At 43.4% G+C, this 12,734-nt stretch overlaps 1 protein-coding gene across 2 annotated transcripts in view; it reads right to left on the bottom strand.

Moving 5' to 3' along the window:
- Positions 1-10,104, bottom strand: part of NEK7 (NIMA related kinase 7) — a 67,147-nt gene extending 57,043 nt beyond the window's left edge. For both annotated transcript variants that reach the window (XM_059477785.1, XM_059477787.1), the window contains exon 1: positions 9,891-10,104. The gene's annotated coding sequence lies outside the window, so the exon portion shown is untranslated. The remainder of the gene's footprint in view (positions 1-9,890) is intronic.
- Between the last annotated feature and the right edge of the window lie 2,630 nt (positions 10,105-12,734).

Genomic DNA, 12,734 nt, shown 5'->3' with positions numbered 1-12,734 from the left:
CAAAGATGAAGTATCCCTGCCTATTACCTGGTCAAACCTGCCAAGGCCTTCAGAGGAACAAGAATAATGTGTCTGACAAGGATATTATCCTTGCTTTTTAATTTATTGTTTTCTTATTCCCAGCTCCAAATTCTGAATGTTCTACAGACAGACACAGAAAATGTTTTCTGACACCATTAAATGTTTAACATGAGGAAATTTCCTGTAATACATTTATTCTGCTAAACCTATGTTCTTCCACATACAAAGCTATTTACACTCTACACAGATTCCTACAGCTGTTAAACACACACAAATCTTCCCGGTAATTCCTCTAGATTATTCAAAGGGTTAGAAATAACTCTCAACAGAAAACCTTAGAAAAGCTTCTCAAAGGCAATTCCAAAATATTCAAGAAACTAATGAATGGTTTGTGCTTGCTGCACTGCTGCCACTCTTACAGTATTGTTGTGGTAAGATCACCAACAGACAAAAGAGGCACCAGGCAGCTCTGCAGTTTCTCGTGAGCTGCCCTTGTGCAGTAAGCAGTGGACAGCATACACAAACAAATCATTAGTGATCTGCTCTCCCTGGCCCATTGAAAGCAGCCACCCACATGCCATCCCAGCTCCATCAGCAATTCCTGACACCAAACCACAGCCACACTCAGAGCAACCAAAGGTCTCCTTAGGCTTTGCCTTCCCATCCATCATAGATCCACACAAAGCACACAGCTTGGGGCTTCCTGCTGTTCTGTATTACCTGTAATTGATTCAAAGATAAAGGGGATACCTGTTTAAAATTGAAATGCAATTAGAAGACACATCTATTTCTGTCCACAGTGACCACCTTCTGCAAATCCATCAATCCATCACACTGATAAAGGTTCACAGAAATGAAGCAACAGGTGAGGCAAGTCAATAACAGCATCCCCAAAACATCCAAATGCAACTCATGTTTTTCAATACTTTTACTCCAATCACACAGGGGGGAAAGGACTCCTTGCCTTCACCATATCCTTTGATAAAAAAAAGGAACTTTCTTAATCATTCATATTGCAAACATGATGTTCACCATTTTGATGATGAAGATCACTTGGATTTGGACAACCGGCACAGAAAATGGATCACAGGAACACAGGCATATACACTAAATTTTATACTCTGGCTATGGCTGATAACACTTTACAATTATAGTTAATACTTCTGATTAATTACTAATATTTTAAATCTTTGACTTTTCAGCTCATCAAAACAGTAGCTGGCACCTACACATAAAGGATGCAGAATGAAGTTCCTGGTGATACAGACAATAAGACAAATTTTTCATTGGAAATCACAAGGGCACAGCAACTCCTCTTACTCCACAAGGCAGAAAAGGAGCCCTCACCTGTAGGTCAGACCATCAAACCCCAAGTACCTGAAATGGGAGTAACACCTTTTCTTTCCTTCACAAACAGGCCTGGCTGTCCTCATTCACTTCCCCAGTGGCCACCTGTCAGAGCTCTGGCTCTCTGCCCACACATCTCAAGATCACACAGATATAAAGCAGCCCAAGAGGCAGAGCTCACTCCCACACCCGAGCTCCCATCCCACAGGCAGCACTCAGCTTTCCAGGTGCTTTCCAGCCAGAGGAAAGGCAGGACTGACTACCCACGGCTGTCAGGGCAAGCAGACCAGAGGAGCCACTCCTCAACAGGAGCCAGAGGTCATCACTTCCATTTCACTCAAATGTATCCTAAAATAATATTATAAAAAAAAAAAAAAAAAAAAAAAAAAAAAAACTAGGAAAAACTTGAAATTCTTGTGACTTAAGTCTAGCAACTATGTCTTTAAAAATATGATCAGACTATTCCAGGAGAAAAAGATTAAATGCACTGCTTAATCACATGAAACATGCTTTTTAAGAACTAGTTTCATAGCTCCAAGTCCATAAAGCATTCACACTGAATTCACATGGTATCTGGGCAAAAATGTTGTTGCTTTAACAGATGGCAGTTCTTCAACAACAAAAAAATAGGTTTTCCTGTAGAAAACATCATTAATAGTCTCAATATACATGGTTTCCATTAGCTACTTGCTATGCACTTGTTTGTCAATTTTGCATCTTAAGTGAGAACATACAGTAATCAATGTCAAAGCAGAAACAGCTATACTTTAAGAAAAGAGCATATACTTAAATGAATGCTCAGAATGTTACAGTTCTGCTGAGAATCTGAGAAGCTCAGTCTTCTTTTTTTTCTGCAAAATATAGCTGTAACTACTGCACATAATTGCTAACACAGAGTTACACTGGTTCAGGATGTGCTGATCAGGGACACAGTCAATTTGGCTGTTCTCAAAGAATGGAATGTACTGTGTTTACTTCTGGATTACACCACCAATTAAGGCAGATATTTTCAGGTTTTACTATAACCATTACTTTAGTTAAGTTAGAGACAAGGCTCTTCAGGAACAACTATTTTTTGTAAATAATTTTCTTGTAAATTTTGTGTAACATTAGATTCTTCAATCTAACATGGATCTAAAATGAAAAATTTTAGATCAACAAACTTCTCATCTATCTTTACTGAATTTAAAGATAAGGATCAGCCTCAGCTGAGGGGTGGGCAGGAACCCAACAACATATATCAATTCTATGTTTCCATGTAAGAACACAAGCTAAAGAAATATTCCCATTTGCTTGTATCACATCTTGTCTCAGCTACCCAAAAGCATGATTTAAACATAGGTAGAACATTCAAACAGTGCCTCTGGTTGAACCTAAAAAAAAGCAGTGCTGTGGAAACACGGGTTTAGATTTCCAAGTGCCTTCCTGAGCAGCTGCCACCCAATTCCTGTGCCTACCGCAGCAGTGCTAATCCAGCAGGGTGTGCCAGGGAGCCCAGGCGTGCCAGCCCTGCTCTCTGTCACCTGCAGTGACACTGACACAACCTCCCAGTGCCACAGCCACAGACCTGGCAGGAGAGACAAACTTCACACCCAGCAGTAACAGCGTGGCACTTCAGGGTAAAAAGCAGCCACAGAACTGCTTTGTAAGGCAGACTGTCTGAAGTCATTCTCTACCTCTTAAAGGCAAAAACTTGGCCACTGGAGAGAACCTGCTTGGTGGTCAAGCCCACACTTTGTCAGGTCATCAACACTGATCAACACTCTTCAGCACCCACTCACTGCTGGCAACTCAGGAGCAGGCTGCAGTTTATAATGTTTATATATTTACATATATTTTTATAGGTATGCATTAATAATGCAAAATGCATTTAAGCTGACACCCACTTGAAGTCAGTCTGCCAAGACTAACTGACAAGGGACAAGGCAGACTCAGTACTGGAAGACCAAGTTCACCATTATCACAATAAAATGTCACATATCCCTATTAGCATACATATATATATATAAACATATATGTATCTTAATATGCATATATGTGCACACATCTGTACACAGATTATGTACCTATACCTGTGTATGTACATAGAATATTTCATTTTTACCACTGTCGGCTAATAGTAAATACTTGCTTCACATTGTCCAAAAAACCCAAAATATCTTCTAAAATGTGGAAAACACATAGGATTTGTCAAATTCTCTGCAGAAGCATCCACATCGGAGAGAAGCTGTATATGCAACTTTAATGTACTGAAAGTGATTCAGCTTGGATCCATATACATCTATATTCAAGAAGGATTAGTTTTAATTTTAGAAGCAGTTTCTAAAACTCAGATCAATACTCTCCACAGGATGCCGAGTCCCCTCTGTAGGGACAGCCTTGAATCTGAACAATTCAAATTCCCAGCACTTGTTAATCTTCAGGTAGATATTAACTACCTAATTGAAAATACTGCATTTTTCAGCAAATTTATATCCAAATTCCCTACTCATGAGCAGTCCAGTCAAAGCACTCAAAAAACACATGGACAGTTAATCTGGGGTAAAAGTTGGGTTTTAGCAAGAGCAGGAGTAGCCATACACAAATAACCCTTTTGGAAGAAAGTAAGGGAATATACTAAGAGTTTGCACACAATCTTCTCATCCATTTGGCCCAACTTACCAGGTTTATTTTCACTCCAACCCTGAAAACACACATGCCATTCACTGTCATTCCCCAGCTACTAAGAGTTTGCTCTGTCAGTGCTGTCTGATTAGAAGATGAAAGTCAAAGCTCTCCTGCTTCAAAAGTCTGCTTCCATTCCTCTTCATTTGCACAATTTAAAAAGTTAGTTTGTTTACTTCTCCCTCTCCATTTCAGTTGTGTCACTCAAGTAAATTGCTTATCATGCAAGGTGCTCCCAAAGGGTTATACATGCACTGACTTGCCCCTTATTGAACTGCTTGTTTGTTACTTCTCATGAGCTGAATAAGAAACAGGAACTGAAACTGCTTGAGCAGCAAGCTTCTACATTCTTCATTTAGTTTCTATTCGCCTGAAAGAAATTTGATAACCCATTTCTTCATACTCAATAGCCAATTATAAAGGGCATAGGTAGATGATAATGTCACAGTGAGAAGTATTGCAGGGAACAATGCACTGTGTTTAACCATGAAACCATCTAGAATCAAAGCCTCAGCCCACACCACAGCAGGCTGTGCTCCTGCATCTCTAAGCAAGCAGCTCTAAGGGTGAACAGATGATGTGATGCTGCCCCTTCCCTGCCTTCAGCCATGACTCCTAAACCCTCTTCCTTCCAGTAGGGCTGCTGTGGCTACCCAGACTCCTGGTAAGCAAAGTGAAAATTGCTGAAAACTACCCTTGACAAAGTGACTTTTTCCCAGTTCAGTTCCCAGAATGGTACCATTGCAGAGACAAGGACAGGACTGTGATGGCAAAAGACAGAGAGGAAGATACAGGACTGCTCTAGCCCCAACTAACTTGGATCAGCTGAATCTACTGCCAAATTACATCTGTAACATGAAATTACACAAGTCAGTCTAACAGCTCAGTGACACCAAAGATCTTTCTTTCTCTCACTTTCTCTGCCACACAATCCCACATTGCCACTGTGAACTCTCTGGCCCCGTTGTCAAGCTGATCCAACTCCCTGGTGCAGCTGGACTTCTGCTCTGCAAGCAGAGAGCAGAACCAGCACGTGGGGCACTCTGCTGAGCACCAGGGGAAGTTCAGGGATGGGAGATGTAGGAAAAGGACTGCAGAAGTAACAGAACATCTTCCTTCTGGCAACAGTGTGCTAATAAGCTAGCTCACCACATTTTACTGTGCTTTGTCCTCGGTAGGGAGGTGAACAAGCACTTCAAACAGCTGTAACAGCAAGGCAAGGACCACAACAGAGAGAAGGCAATTCACAGAGAGAAGGAAATTCACAACACCAAGCCAACAAAATACTGTATAGGAAAGTAGAACTAGGAAACAAAATAAACAGAAGGAACATAAGTAAGAATAACAAGTTAAACTGGAAAAAGGAAAAGAAACTGAAAGGAGAAAAAATCCCCAAAACTAAGATGTTCAGATAAAGGAAGCTAAAACATGATTTAGAAACCCTTATAGGTACAAAACTTCACAGCTCTCACACACAAGAGAGGAAGCCTTAATGAGGGCACAACTTTAAACACACCTATAAAAGCAAATTATTCATAAAGAGATACTGAAGAGATTTTACTAAAAGTGTAAACAGGTGATCTTCACACTAGAGTTAAAAACACAAGACAAATGAAAAGAGTGAAAGCACTGTCAGATAAACCCACTATGGCTAAGCACAGGGAAAATACATCCCAATTAGAAGACTGGGTGGACACAAACATGCAACAACTCTGGCTGACAATGTCCATGTTGCTACAGGTGGAGTACAACACATTTAGCAATAAATTCCACACACTCCTCAAAAATCTCTCATTATCTTAGAAAGCAGTGCAAGACATCCTACTGCATTAGATGCACGTTCTCAAGCTGAAAAAATTTATCTGTAATATCTAGTTTAAAATCTGCTACCCCAAAGATGAGAAAATGAATGAAGCATTATAAAGAATCAGAAAAGAAACACCAGCCAGGTTTAACAGGCTTCCTGTGAACCTCTGAACAGCATTACCCTTGACTCCTGAAAGCAGTGAGCGATCCAGGATCCCTGGGTCCAGAAGCAAGGCAGGCAGCAGCCAGCACACTCACTTCAGAGACAAGCCAACACTCCAGTCTGCAGCTGCTTCTATGTTTCACATCAAAGCACCACTGTGTAAAAGCTGCAGGATCCACGTGTGGCTGTGGAGCACCCTCAATGACCAGCAGTACATGGGACACTGTCTGCAGGCTGCTCCTCAGGTCCTGCAGGTCCCTGCAAAGCTCACACACAGCCCACATACCCAACACACAGTTCTGAATCTCAGTCAGGGCAAGGACTGGAAGCTCACTGCTGCAAAGACAACTCCTTTTTTGGATTTGCTCTCAGATGAGGACAAAAAGGGTACAGAAGAAGGGCCTCTACAGGGCAGGAGGCTATGTGTTTTCCCACCACAAGTTTTTTACTTATTTTTAGAAGTAACTTTTAGTTCACCTGTTATACTTTCGCCTTCCTGCAATCAAGGAATCAGTAATTTTGCAAGCTCTGTTCTCTAACTACAGAAAATTGATATTAACTGAGAAAGAGGGGTTCATCAATACTTCACAGCACCTAATTCAAATATCTCCCAAAGGCTTCAGCAACAATCTAATCTACAAGCTCTACATGAACTTTTATGACATTGTAAAATAATTCATCTGGTCCAACATAAACACAGCTATTAAATAAGACAGCAATAACTTTGCTATAATCATTCCAAGCAGCTTGAAGAGGCTTGAATGCAGACTCCCAAATGCCACGTGATGCAAACAGTCTATTTACTTTGTCACTATAATCCAATACAAAAGTCACTAATATCACGAGATTAACCACGTGCAATCAGGTTTTAACACGATTGTTCACAGTATTTTCTTACAAATTCCTCTTTTTAATGTGTTGTTTAAAATTTTATAACAAATTCCCTTGCATAAATGAGTGTTATATGCCCAACAGATTACAATGGCACTTGAAATACTGCACATTTTCTAGCTACAAAAATCACAACTGAATCACAGATTTGTTTTACATGCCTGAGACAAATGCACAAGAGTCTGTTCACCAAAAAAGCAACTCATTTTCACAGCATTGCTTCTCTGAAGCTTTTAAAACTAATGTGACAGGAAGAATCACTTTAATACTTATTAGGCAAACAAAATGTGGGATTATGTACTTCAGTCCAGGGTTTTGCTCCTTCCCATGTGGCTAGGGAAGTGAAATGGTGATAAATACAGCAAATCAGTGCTCTAAAGCCTGTCCATATCAGCCCGTATCACCACTTTGGTATTTTGGTCAGTTATTTTCATCTCATTTGCAAAGCACATGGAATGCAGATAAACTGAACAAATTCTCTGGAAATTAGTCAGTTAACTCCTAAAACTATCCATAGTATTAACCTTCACAGGATAATCTCATCATCTCCTAAATCCTAAATCAGAAGGGATTTTCAGATAAACACCAAATCACCAAAAAAACCCCTTGGAGGTAGAGAAGAAGTTAGTGCAGTTGGACTTTTCCTAGGGGACTTTCCAATGTAAGGTGAACTCAACCAAGCATCCAGCACAGATGTTTGGAACAATGTCAAACTTCAGAAGGCAGCAAGGCAGTGATAGTGATAAGCTGAATTTAGCATCAGTATAAAGGCAGAGAGTATTGCACTAAAGTTTATTACACGTGGGTAATTTATGAATTTATGAACAAACTGCCTCAGCAAATGTCTCTGTGCACAAATATACAGGACTATGTTTTGTGCAACTGAGCTTATAGAGGGGTTTATATGGCTCTGTCGTACAATGCACAGATACCACAGATCACAGTAAAATGAGCAACTGACTTCCTGCCTGACTCTATTTTTCATCTGACTTTGTAATTTGTTCACAGGCCTTCCAATGAACTCTAAAATGTTTGATTTTTTCCTTCTTTTGAAACAAACTTCCATGGTGAGGATGGGAATCTACTAATCTAATTTGTGTAGACCCTGGAAGATGCTGTGATAAGTCCATCAAAAAAAGATTTTTGGTTGAATAAAATTCCTTTATCTCAATTTTTTTTTTTACTGCAATGATTAACTAGTACGCTGAATAAAAGATATCTATGATAAAGGCAGTATCTCCATCCTTACAGTGACCAACTTCTAAGTGTGCTCTGACAAGCCATCTACCCAAACATCAGGTATTTCTGAATATAGTATCTTAGTATTTTGAAATTAAAGAATAAGTGCTCTCAGTATTATTCTTAGTACCAAAACATTTAAAAATAACAAACATGGTTTTAAGTTCTTACTTTAAAGCTGCCGGACTTGCTTGTAAGTTTCCCTCTTTCAACCACAGTTTTCCTTCCTCTGCGTAAGTTTTCCATGAACTAATGACTGTTTTCCACTGCATTTCATGTCTCTCAAGACAGTGCAAGTCTGTAGTTTAAACAGACATTTCTACAGCATTGCAACACTTGAGTTCTCTCCTAAACTGCCTAGGAAAAAACAAAAAAACCTTTTAAATCTCATTCTTCCTGATTTAGCCAATCTGTGAATCTAACTGTCCAATCTAATAATCCAAACTGTGTATCTTATGCAATTTCTGCATCTCAGGCTTGTCATACAACTTTATACAGGAAATACATCCAGTACATTCCACAAAATTACTGTGCACGTGACCTTTCCTGAGAAGTGATGCCACTATTGCAATCCGAAAAAATATCTCTATCACTTCAAAAGGTGACAAAAGTTACCATTCAGTTGGTGCAAGGAGGGAAAAAAACATTTAGAAAGCTTTTATCTAATATCAAGAATTAAATATTTGTGTGATTAATGAAGAACACACGTCCCCTCACCATATTTTATTAGAAGTACGGTGATTATCTTAAGTTGTTTTACCAGTACCCTCAAAAAACGCCCCTCAAAAAATGCAGAGCAAACCAAAGCACACTGCACTCCAAGAACTGCGTTCTGAACCCTACAACCACGCGGGATCAGTTCACACGAACACTGAAAGGAACGCGGGGCCGGTACCGGGACAGCCGAGCCGGGATGCTCGGTAAGCCGAAGGAGGGGACGCTCACTCCCATATGGAGAATGCCTCACTTCCAGCGTGTCCCACCAGGCCGCAGCTCTCCCCAGGCCCTCTCGGGACAGAGGCCGCCGGGCCCGCCGGGACGGGGCTGCCCCCCCTCACAGCCGGTGACAGCGCTGTTGTCACCGCTGCCGTGTGGCACCCCCAGGCTGGGCTGTCCCGGGAGCATCTGCCCGACACCCAGCCCCAAGCGAGAGGAGGGCACGGGAGCCTGGAGGAAACAGGGGGAAAGTGACGAGGAACACCAAGGAAAGCAGCTCCGCCGGCGGCAGGCACGCAAGGAGCCCGGCGCGGCAGAGGCACGAGGACCGGCCGGGCCGCAGGCAGGCTGGGGCCGCAGGCAGGCTGGGGCGGAGGTGGCGAGGCCGCCGGGCAGGGTCCCCGGCCGCCCGCTCCTTCAGCGGAGGCGGCGCGGCAGCCGCCACCGGGCGAGACGCCACCGAAGCGCTCAGGGCGCCGCTTGCCCGGCCGGCATACGGCGGCTCGGCGCCCCTCCAGCCGCGGGGCAGGTGCCGGTGTCCCGGACGCGGCGCAGCCCGCTGCCGTCCCGCCCCAGCGCTGCGCACAAACTTTCTCGCTCCGGCCCCGCGCCGCTCCCTCCCCGTGCGGCGGGCGGAGCGGCAGCCACCGCGGCCAATGGCGCCGCGCGCCGCAGCCCCGCGGCCAATGAACGGCGGCGGGAGGCGGGACCACCGGCAAACCCCGCGGCGGGGGGAGCGCCCCGGCAGAGCCGGCTCGGCCGCCCAGACCCCCGGGACCCCCCGGCTCCGGAACCCCCCCGAACCCGCCGCAGCCCCGCTCACCGAGCAGCCTGGCTCCGCCTGCTCCTGGCGCGGGAGACCGAGACCGGCCCCCGCTCCTCCCCGGCGCCTCGAGCCCGGGGCTGCGCCGGCGCTGGCAGCGGGCGCCTAGCGGGGCTCCTGACGGGCGGCGCAGGCACCGGCGGCAGCCCCAACCTGCTCTCCGCCCCCCGCCGCTCCTGCCAGGCCCGTAAACATCCCGGCATCCCCGAGGATGGGGCGGGGCGGCCTCTCGGCCCCGCCTCGTACCGCTCTCTCCGCCCGGCCTGGCTGCGGTCTGTGCCGGCCGGCCCGGTCCGGCTGCGCCCGGACAGCTGCTCTGGAAATGACCGGGGCTGTACGTGCGGTGAGACGGGGAGTGCTCATCGCAGCGTGTTCGTGCCGTGGAGCACGGCGGGGCCCGGGCACTGCGGTTCCGCAGCGGGCACGGGAAGCTCTCCCGGAGCAGGAGCGGGAGGAGCACCGGCTCCGGCCTCTGGGGCAGGGACTGGCCCTTGTGCTCTGAGCAGCGCTGCTCTGAGGCTTGGGCCCTGCCAGATTTAAAACATGTCAGACTTGCTCATTTTGTATTTGAGTTGTGATAGCCAATCTGCGAGACGTTCGATATTAACTGAGTATACATCAGCTGCAAGTGACACAAACTCCTTTTTGCTATACTGGGAGAAATAAAAGTGACGGCAACAAAAAATACCAGACTCGTGGTGAGTCCTGTTCCACCAACTTCTGCTTTGCAACAGCACTGGGTTTAAGTAGATAAAAAATACTGAATTCCAGAATACTACTGGTTTTCAGGTTCCTTAAAGTCCACCCTCCTTCAGTGCAGGGAAGGATAATCGCCTACACAGAAAAGCCTTAAGAACCAATGATGGGGAGAAAGTACAAAAGCTGATCAGTTTCCCCAGTAAGGTTAATAATCAAATAACTTTTTTCCAATAACTTTTTTCCTCAGTTGTAGAAGCCCTCTGTAAAAGGCACTCCAGTAATTTAAAAAAGAGAAAACAGTAATTGACAATTACCTTGAATCAGATGTACTTGATTTTTTCAAAGCAAAACTTAACTTCTCATAAGGGTTGGAGGTTTTGCTGCCGTTTTTCCCTTGTAACAGGTATAAACTTGATTTAAGCCTTGCAAGAGAAGTAGGAAATGGGCCAGTATGTCTGAAAAAAGTCTATTCACTTCCCTGTGTACAAAATTATATCCGTTTTTGAGGCAAACTTTTCAGCTTTGAGACATCTGCAATGTTGCCAGTGATACAAAGTCTAATGAAATTTGAAAGGAAATTATTTTCATTGGCTCTCATTTCTCTGATTTGTTACTCTTTCTGCACATTTCCTCTGTATTAGCATTGGGGCATTTGATGCCACTGGCCAAATACAGCGATAAGGTGACCACCCAGGCTGTGGAATCAGACATACCCTATGACCTTCCCCTTTGATGCACATTTTGTATTTCTTTAGGGCAGTCCAAAAAAATTAATTGGAATCGTGATTAAGAGATTTTTTTTATATAAATTATGTTGTAAATGCAGTTTCTTGAACAAGAATTCACTGGATTGTTTTTTGCAGAAGGTGCAATACATTAGGCCTCCCCACATACCACAAAGTGAAAACTTCATAGATCTGCCATACAATGTTAAGTTACTTTAAAGAATTACAATCAGCAATTCCACTGACTTCCATCTCCAAAAATCTCTTCAGCCTCAACCAGAAATGGAGTTGTGTGAGGGCAGTCACCTATTTGCAAAACCTCTGATGGAAAAAGGAGAGGTTGTCATTTGGTGTGTAGCTGACCATAAAATACTAAGTCTTATTATGTCTCACGTTTCCACAGGTAAAGGCAATAGTACTGTAATACCCAGCTATTGCTATTTTCTAGCCTCTGTTAGATGGAAAATGAACAATTCACAGCCTAGACTTGGGTAGCATTTGAAGGTTTCTCTACATTCATGCATAAAAAGAGAATATCCAGGGCTTACTTGCCTTTTTTAATGGTAGGTTTCTCAGTCTTCCTTTGTTTAATCTGATTGTAATTTTTTTTAATCTGATTTAAATTTTTTTTGTTTCATCCTATTTTTATACTCACTGCTCTTTCACTTTCATTAATTTTCTTTGATTTTCTCCATGCTGTAATTTCACTGTACAGTTCCATAATATTTTGACTTCTCACTTTAGACACCTGAATCCAGTGGCTACTTTAGTCTGACATTACCAGTTGATGAAGAATCTTCTCTTTCCTGTATTCCAGCTTTATCTTTCTTAGAAGATGGTTGTTTCTCTTTTATTCTTGATGCTTGGGACTCAGAGATGCTAAAAATGAAGAGTCTGCTTTAGTTAATTAGTTCATCATCACAACCAGGCAATAAATGTAACTACACTGCACTGCCCCCATTAATTTTAAATTTGCAAAGTGACACATCTTCCACAGAAGATCCTCTTCAGACCTGGGTTGTACAAATGTTTATTTATAGAAGGATGTGTTTCTTTGCTTTTCAATGCACATTTACAGTTAAATAAATTTGTCTAATATTCCCTGTAATAGAGACTTTATATCAAACAGGATCAGAAAGGCAGAAGAGGCTCCAGAAGATCCAGCAGCCCCAGGGATTGTTAAGGAGCAGGCTTATCTCTGGCTAAAGCTTCTCTCAGAGGCCAGAGGGGACACTGCCTAACCAGCTAGCAAAGGATTAGAGAAAATGGACAAAGACATGCTGGAATTAGGGATCTGTGAGAGAGAATATGGCTTGTTCCCTAAGTCTGCCAATTTCTGAAGGTGTTGGCAGCAAATGCTTTACACCTGGAATTGAACAGGCCAGAGGGAGAAGCAACAAGGACCTCACTTTTTGTCAGT

This window comes from Ammospiza nelsoni, chromosome 9 (assembly GCF_027579445.1).
Source record: "Ammospiza nelsoni isolate bAmmNel1 chromosome 9, bAmmNel1.pri, whole genome shotgun sequence".
In the NCBI taxonomy this organism is placed as follows: Eukaryota; Metazoa; Chordata; class Aves; order Passeriformes; family Passerellidae; genus Ammospiza; species Ammospiza nelsoni.
The sequence above is the reverse complement of the archived record's forward strand: the minus strand, read 5'-3'. Positions and strand labels throughout refer to the sequence as shown.